Source organism: Pelophylax lessonae (assembly GCF_965119305.1).
Source record: "Pelophylax lessonae genome assembly, chromosome: 8".
Classification (NCBI taxonomy): Eukaryota; Metazoa; Chordata; class Amphibia; order Anura; family Ranidae; genus Pelophylax; species Pelophylax lessonae.
The window spans coordinates 163,885,003-163,893,566 of record NC_138775.1 but is presented as its reverse complement, the minus strand read 5'-3'; positions in this window follow the sequence as shown (position 1 = coordinate 163,893,566).

The window sequence follows — 8,564 nt, the reverse complement described above, 5'->3', positions numbered from 1 at the left end:
AGGAGGGACAGTCCTTCCACATAAGGGACAGTTTAGAGCTATGGTACTAGCAGCCTGTTTCATGCTCCCTTGATATACATACTGTATATACACAGATAAATACAGTATATACATGTGCATCTCAAAAAATTTGAATATCATCAAAAAGTTAATATATTTCAGTAATTCAATTCAAAAAGTGAAACTCACATATTTTATAGATTCATTACACACAGAGTGATATATTTCAAGCATTTCTTTATTTTAATTTTGATGATTATAGCTTACAGCAAGTGAAAAACCCAAAATTCTGTATCTCAGAAAATTAGAATATTGTAAAAAAGTTACACGATCATCAATTTGGACAACTTAGGGGTGTACTAACTTTTGTTGCCAGCAGTTTCGACATTAATGGCTGTGTGTTGAGTTATTTTGAGGGGACAGCAAATTTACACTGCTATACAAGCTGTACACTCACTACTTTACAATTATAGCAAAGTGTCATTTCTTCAGTGTTGTCACATTAAAAGATATAATAAAATATTTGCAAAAATGTGAGGGGTGTACTCACTTTTGTGAGATACTGTACATGTTTGGCCATTTTCAGACGGGTGAGCGCATGTGTGGTGAGTCAGTGACGTAATAGTGCCGCCAGGCACCTTTTTTGAATGGATAGCGTTCAGCACTCGGTCTCGACTGTCTCAGCAGCATATCAGCAGGCACACCACCCGACCTGGAGCCTGGATCCTGGCCCCACACCATGACTGGAGCCTGTGGGGACTCCCACCACCATGCCACTGTAAGCATGGCCACACGGAGTACCAAAGGCCGGACCCCTGCACCATCCATGATGGATGGTGCAGGGGTCCGGTCTCCAGGACTCAGTGTGGCTGTACTCACAGTGGAGTGGTGGGAGTCTCTATCCAGCAGTCATGGATGGATGGCTGCTGGAAAGAGACTCCCACCATGCCATTGTGGGCACAGCCACACTGAGTCCTGTAGACCAGACCCCTGCAACATCCATCCATCCATGGCTGCTATATCTATGTGATGTCCAGGAGGCACAGCAGTTACCAGACAAGAATGGCAGTAGTGAGATTTTAAAGAATCACAGATGTTCACAATCTCTGGCTATCTCCTGTATCATGTCCGCAGCCTCCAACCACCTCCTTTATCATGTCCGCAGCCTCTAATCACCTCCTGTATCATGTCCGCAGCCTTAAACTAGCTCTTGTATCATGTCCGCATCCTCTAACTACCTCCTGTTTCCTGGACCACCCCATGTCAGCCTACCATGGGTCAGCTCCGCCCCCTCTGACCCCTCCAGGACTACCCTTTTCTTAGCCTATAAAAGGCGGCTGTCTGCCTAAGGACGTGTTCTTTTTTCGTCCTCGCTCCAGACGCCTTTTTTTTAAAAAAAGGAAAGATTATTTTTTATTTTTTCCCCTTCCTTAACAGGTTGTATTGCCCTGCTCGGGTTCAGAATCTCCAGTGTCATAAGATACCCCCCATCCCCCCCTGTATGGGCTGTAAATCTCCCGACGTGGTTGGTGTCCTTGGTGCTGGGACTTGCGGCTATGCAGTTTAAATAACTTTTAGAATGTATGCAGACTGACAGTATAAATTACTGTTCGTTTTGTTTTTATGATGGGTCCCCCTGGAGTGTACCTGTTTTTATGGACTGGCTGGATGGAACCTGTAGTTCCGCGGCAGGCGCCGCATGTGTTTGTCTGTCTGGGTGGCTTGTCAGGCGGTGACGTGGCGGAGGAGGGCCCGCTCAGCAGCAGGGGGGTTGCCTAGCAACCGCCGGGATGCTCGCCGCTGATTGCGGCTGTCTCTATATAAGGGCGGATCTCCTTCTCCCCTTCTTGCCTTCAGGTGTCAGTCTTCACTCGTTGTACATTCCAGCCCGTGTGCTTCAGCTCTGCTGATTCTGCTGCCGCTGTCCTGGTGAGTCTGTGATTCTCCCTATGCTATCTAAGCATTGGCTTTCAGTTTATGGTTCTTATCCTGCTTTTGCTGTCCAGCTGCCCTGTTGGTCACTGCCTGCCTTTTTAGCACTGAAGACTGGATGGAAAGGACCTGCCAGATGAAAAGGCCTGTTGGGCTTGTTCGGCCTAGGTTCTACCAGGGAAGCTTCTTTGCGTTTCTTGCTTCAAGGAAACTGTGCGAGACAATGCGGCGGATGCACGACAGGTGAAATCCTATATTAAGGTAGCTGTCAAAGATTGTTTGAAAAGCGTTTCAAAGAACCCAGCTTGCCCCACTTTATCTTCTACTTCGGGGGATTCAGATCCCGAAGCCTCAATCCATATCAACTCAGATTGGGAGAAAGACTCTTATTCTTCAGAATAGGAGATTGAGCCAGAATCTCATGTATTTGAGTTCTCTTTGGTTCCCGCCAAGATGATGGCCCATTCCGTCACAGCTCGTAGAGCTTTATGGTTGAAACACTGGTCAGCGGATAATGCTTCTAAACATAGTCTTTGTTTGGTCCCTTTTGACCGGAAACTTCTCTTCGGCAAGCCTTTAGAGTCAGCAATTCAGCGTGTTTCGGGCAGCAAGTCGGGTCTGATTCCTCAGGAGGGAAGAAGGCAGCGCCAGCCTTTTTGCTTCTCCAGAAGGGCTAAGGAGGGTTTTAGAGAAGCTAGTTCCTATAGGCCAGGAAAACCTTTACTTCAGACAGTGGAAGGGGGTTGGTTCGTCTTTCCCGAAATGCTCTCAGTCCAAGCCTAATCAGGCCCTGAAGGGATCGGAAAAAGCATTCTGAAGGTGATTCCATCCAGTCCCCTCAGGTTGGAGCAAGACTAGCTTGTTTCGGAGGAGTCTGGGCAGACGAGGTGCAAGATACTTGGATCCTGTCTATCATTCACAAAGGTTATCGACTAGAGTTCACGGCAAGACCTCCTCAAGCCATTTTCTTGAAAACCCGACTTTCAGCCTGTCCAGAGAAGATGCATTGCTTGCGAGTGTACATAAAGGAGTTGTTGGCAGCAGAGGCCATTGTGTCGGTTCCGAGTCAAGAATGGGGTCAAGGAAATTATTCTCCTCTCTTATTGGTAGTAAAAGCATCAGGAGGTTTCAGGATGGTCTTGGAACGAAGATTTTTTAATTCCTTCATGAGAGTTCCACGTTTCAAGATGGAGTCATTGGAAACCATTATTTTGGTTGTAAAGGAAGGAGACTGGATGGCCTTCATTGATCTGGCAGATGTTTACCTGCATGTTCCCATACATGCAGATCACCATTGCTTCCTCAGATTTGCAGTAGAAGGGTGGCATTTACAGTTTCATTGTCTCCAGTTCTGTCTCTGCACAGCTCCCGAACATTCTCGAAGATGCTGTCAGCAGCCATCGCAATTCTAAGGATCAAAGACATCCAAATCTTCCATTACCTGGACGACATGTTACTTTTGGGGCCTTCCAAAGCTCTCCTTCAGGGGCATGTGGCCCTAGCTTGCAAGATACTGTCTCATTTCGAGTGGTTGATCAATCTTCAGAAGAGTCAGGTGTGTCCGACCCAGGTGTTAGAATATCTTGGGGTGCAGTTCAATATGGTACGGGGTTGTATTCATCTTCCCCAGAAGAAAGTTCAGGAAGTTCAAATACGGATGAAGCAGGTGATGTCCAGGTCTTTTCTGAAAGGAATGTATGTATTATCTCGGCCTTCTGTCCTCCACGATCACAGTGGTCCCCTGGGCCAGGTAGCAAGAAGGAGGTTTCAATACAATTTCCTTCTCTAATGGGATTGCCACTTGTTTCAGAGGATATGTTTGCCGGGGCTGATAATTTGGTCATTGGACTGGTGGCTGGAGAATTTTCCGAAATCTATCTCAGGTGTACCGCTCAAGTCCCTGGAGCCGGTAGTGGTGACAACGGATGCCAGTATGTTGGGCTGGGGAGCTCACTGTCAAGGAAAGCAGGTTCAAGGTCGATAGAAAACACAAAGCTACCACAGTTCAAATCTGTTGGAGTTGGAAGCCGTTCGGCGTGCTCTGCTAGCGTTCCAGCCTGTGCTGCAAGGTCAGGCAGTCAAGGTCCTATCAGACAACAGAACCACCGTGGCTTACATAACTCGTCAAGGTGGCACCAGGAGTCGGCCGCTTCTTCAGGTGGCTTGCCAAATTTTTCTGTGGGCAGAGAGGAACATTACCTCTCTTACAGCAGCCTACCTTCTGGGGACCGAGAATGTGCTGGCGGATCGTTTGAGTCGAAGATTCATAGACCACAACGAGTTGAGCCTAAATCCCAGATATTTATGCAGGATCTTCGAAGTCTGGGGGACGCCATAGATAGATCTTTTGGCCTCGGTGGAGAATTATCAGCTTCTTCTCCCGACTCTGGCATTCGCAAGCCTGTGGTCAGGATGCCTTCTCCAAGCAATGGAGTTTACCTCTGGTATATGTGTTCCCTCCGCTTCCGCTGGTTCTCAAGGTCTTGTTGAAGATTCGTCAAGAGAAGGTGGCAGCCATAGTAATTTTTCCTTTCTGGCCCAAAAGGCCATGGTTTCCACTAGCCTGGAAAATGAAGAACGGTCCTCCAATACCTCTACCTGTTTACCGGGATCTCCTTCTGCAAAACGGAATCTATCATCCAAACCCTGGAAGGCTAAAGTTGATGGCGTGGAGATTGAAGGGGGATCTTTGAAGGGTCTGGATCTTTCGGATCGAGTTCTGGATACTTTGTTGCAAGCTCGGAAAAAGTCAACAAATTCAACTTGTCACCAGGTTTGGAAGGCTTTTTTGTCTTTTGCCGCAGAGAAGGTTTGGGATTCCGGGTTTCCTTCGGTGTCAAATATTTTGGAGCTCCTACAGTATGGCCTAGACAAAGGATTAGCCTACAATTCCTTAAAGGTCCAGGTTTCTGCCTTGTCAGCCCTGACAAATAGAAGATGGGCATTGGATCCTTTGGTAATCTGGTTCTTAAAAGCGGCCATTAAAATAAGACCTCCAGTGAAAGTGTTTTTTCCTAAATGGGACTTGTCTTTGGTCTTGAAAGCTCTGTTGGTGCCTCCATTTGATCTGGTTTCCTCCTGTTTCTTGTTTCATTTGACCTTAAGGACGGTTTTCCTGACGGCCATTGCCTTGGCCAGAAGAGTCTCTGAATGATGTGTCTTCTCCGCTAGGGAGCCATATTGTTTGTTTTTCCAAGATAGAGTGGTGCTCAGACCAGTACCAAGTTTCCGTTCGTTTTCGCCTGAAGTAGTATGCAGGGCAGCAAGCTGGAGCAAGCTGGAGCTGGACCTAATACATTCATCCGTCATTACAGAGTGACTGTGTCTTTTCCGTCTTCGGAAGCTTTTGGTTCTACTGTTATTTCAGCGGCTGTTGGCCATTAAATATAGTAGCAGCATCAAGTGATGGACTCTTTGTGTTTTTTCTTAAATTTACCTCCCTCCCTTGAGATGATTACTAGTTATGTCCCATGGTAGGCTAACATGGGAAGGTCCAGGAATATGGAAAATTGTTAACTTACTTACCATGATTTTCCTTTCCTGGATCCTCCCCATGTCAGCGGAGGTTCCCTCCCTGTATTTTTTTCCGTTGCGAGGTGGGATATTATGAACACGTCCTTAGGCAGACAGCCGCCTTTTATAGGCTAAGAAAAATGTAGTCCTGGAGGGGTCAGAGGGGGCGGAGCTGACCCATGGTAGGCTGACATGGGGAGGATCCAGGAAAGGAAAATTACAGTAAGAATAACAAATTTTCTGTCAGCCTCTAACCACCTCCTGTATCATGTCCCCATCCTCTAACCATCTTCTGTATCCTGCTTGCAGCCTCTAACTACCTCCTGTATCATGTCCGCAGCCTTGTACCAGCTCCTGTATCACGTCCACAGCCTTGAACCATTTCTTGTATCATAAAAAGAGAAAAGAATAAAAAGAGAAAAATAACCGCGCTAAAGTGAATAATATATAAAGAGCAGTGACTTCAAGTGCGACCACACCCTCAAATAATGTATAGAAAAATAAGCCGCGCTGCGTGAAGTGGGTAAACAAAAAATTAATGTCCAAACAAAAATCAATGTCCCATATAACAACTTGATTGACGCTGAAAGCATAGATCACACTCCACGGTCTCTGTAGGAAATGTACTTACCGGATAGCCACTAAAAGTCTGCAAATTCATATGCTGAGATATAGTCACAGATCCGGGAGATGGGAGTTGTCAGAGTCCTCAGCGAATATTGTGAATAATATGGAAAAGAAAAAACTTACATAGTGTGATACCGTAATTTATATAAAGTTTCCACCACCAATGAGGAATCCCTATCAATCGTGCAGCAGCTCACCAAATGAATAATGAGTAAAACGTGAATAGCCCAGTGTAAAGAGAGGAATGTGGAATAAACCACCACCAATTGTGAAGCCTCTTACCGAAAAATAAATCAAATGAGCAAATAGGTAAATCCAGATCGCCAAGAAACCAGAAACGTCACTCAAAAGCCCTATTGGCCTCTTACCAGATGACAAATAATCCAAGCAGTAGATCTAATAACGCTTTCCCATCATACGTGAAGCTCCGGGACCAACAGCATCATTGGTGTTAACTATAAACTCAGTACCAAGATGTAGCCCGAGTGAAAGAAAAAGCGCCAATAGTGTAATAAAATAATAACTGGTTTATTAATTAAAAAGAAGAACACTCACAAGCATAGTAGATAAAATCGCGATGGATGGGTGCCGCCGGCCGGACGGCAAAGCGCATCCGCTCCTAGGATAACTTCCAGGATGACGTCAGCACGCCGCGACCTGACGGCGTTTCGTCCAAGAAGACGCTATCAAAGGTACGGACGGCGTGCTGACGCCATCTCTTATAGAATATACCTGATTATGATACCCGGAAGTGTTTGACCAATTCCGCCCTGAAGCTGTGAACCGGACATCCAATGACCGGAACTAGGGTAGATCTGTCTCACCATTTTAGTTAAGGGCACATATCAACTTCACTAACCCGGAATGTCCCATATTAAGGGCAAATATATTTAAAGGTATAGCAGGCCTATTTGGCACAGCCGATGTGAAATAAAAAATTGCTAAACCATAAATGTAAGCAGAATAAACATAAGGGCATATATGGGCATTGTGTGTAACTGTATCGTCTTGCGCTCAGATACGCTGAGACCGCAAAAATAATTGACCGTATTGTGTACAATTGAGTCAAACTGTAGCGGAATAAGTTCAAACTCTAACCGGGGATCAACATCATAAATATAAACCAAATGCTAAATGTTACAAATACATTGAACAGTTGAAATTGTATCCCCAATAAATGAATATATGACCATAAATGATTAATACCATGCAACAAAGTATGATAGCCATCATATAATGTGTCATCAGTTGTACTTAATAAACACCATAATGTATGATATATATAATTTTAAGGGAGAAGGATAATTGATCTACATCTAGTGTTTAAACCAATGTGACAAATTCCCAAGGGTTGAACACACTGAATTATACACATAATAAAAATAATAAAAAGAAATATGCATTTAAAGGAAAAAATTAAAAAAATTAAAAAATTAAGAATTATCCAAAAAAGCATTAACCTCAACATCAACATTAAGGCCATATGGCACATAGCATTTTACACGGTGTATCCAGGACATCTCAAGTTTTGAGATGCCCCTCACAAGAGGTTCACCCCTCCAATGTGGCACAAAGCGATCTATGCCCAAAAAAAAGGGTGTGTCTAGGATCTTTATTATGTACTGCTGCATAGTGTTTGGATACTGAGTGTTTGGGGAAGCCCTTCCTTATATTTGCCACATGTTCATTTAATCTTACGTTAAGTGGGCGTTTTGTCCTGCCTATATATTGGTGTCCACAAGGACACTGCAGTAGGTAGACAACCCCAGTAGTTGTGCATGATATAAAAGGCTCTATATTATGCTTACGTCCTGTACTATTGGATACAAATTCTTGAACTCTTCTCCGTTTATTGGAACTAAGGGTACAAATTTGACAACGGTTGCACCTATAGTATCCCGTAAGTTGTTGCAAAAAACTGGGTTTGGGGACAGGGAGTTCTAAGATATTGGGAGAAACTTTGTCCCTCAAAGAGGGGACCCCCCTAAAAACCACCTTAGGTTTAATAGGTAAGTTTTCACGAAGCACCAGATCATTGTTTAATATATGCCAATGACGAGCGACCAAATTCTTTATGGTCATATGTTGACTAGAGTATGTGGTCACAAATGGCAGAGTAAAGGGATCTGTCTGATCCTGCCTCCTAGATTTACTCAACAAAGCCTGTCTGTCAATTGATCTCACTTCAGACAGAGCATGTTGAAGGAACTCCTCATTATATCCCTTATCCAGGAATCTTGTAGTTAATGTTTGTGCCTGTCTATCAAAGTCACGTATATCGGAACAATTCCGTCTAATGCGAAGGTATTGTCCCTTGGGGATAGCTCGCAACCAAGGAGCATGGTGGCAACTCTCGACAGGAATATAGGAATTCCTGTCGGTGGACTTGAAATGGGTGGAGGTGACAAATTGTCCATCCCTGATGGAAATATTCAAGTCCAAAAAATTAACACCTAATTGACTACATTCATAATTTAAATGTATACCTCTAT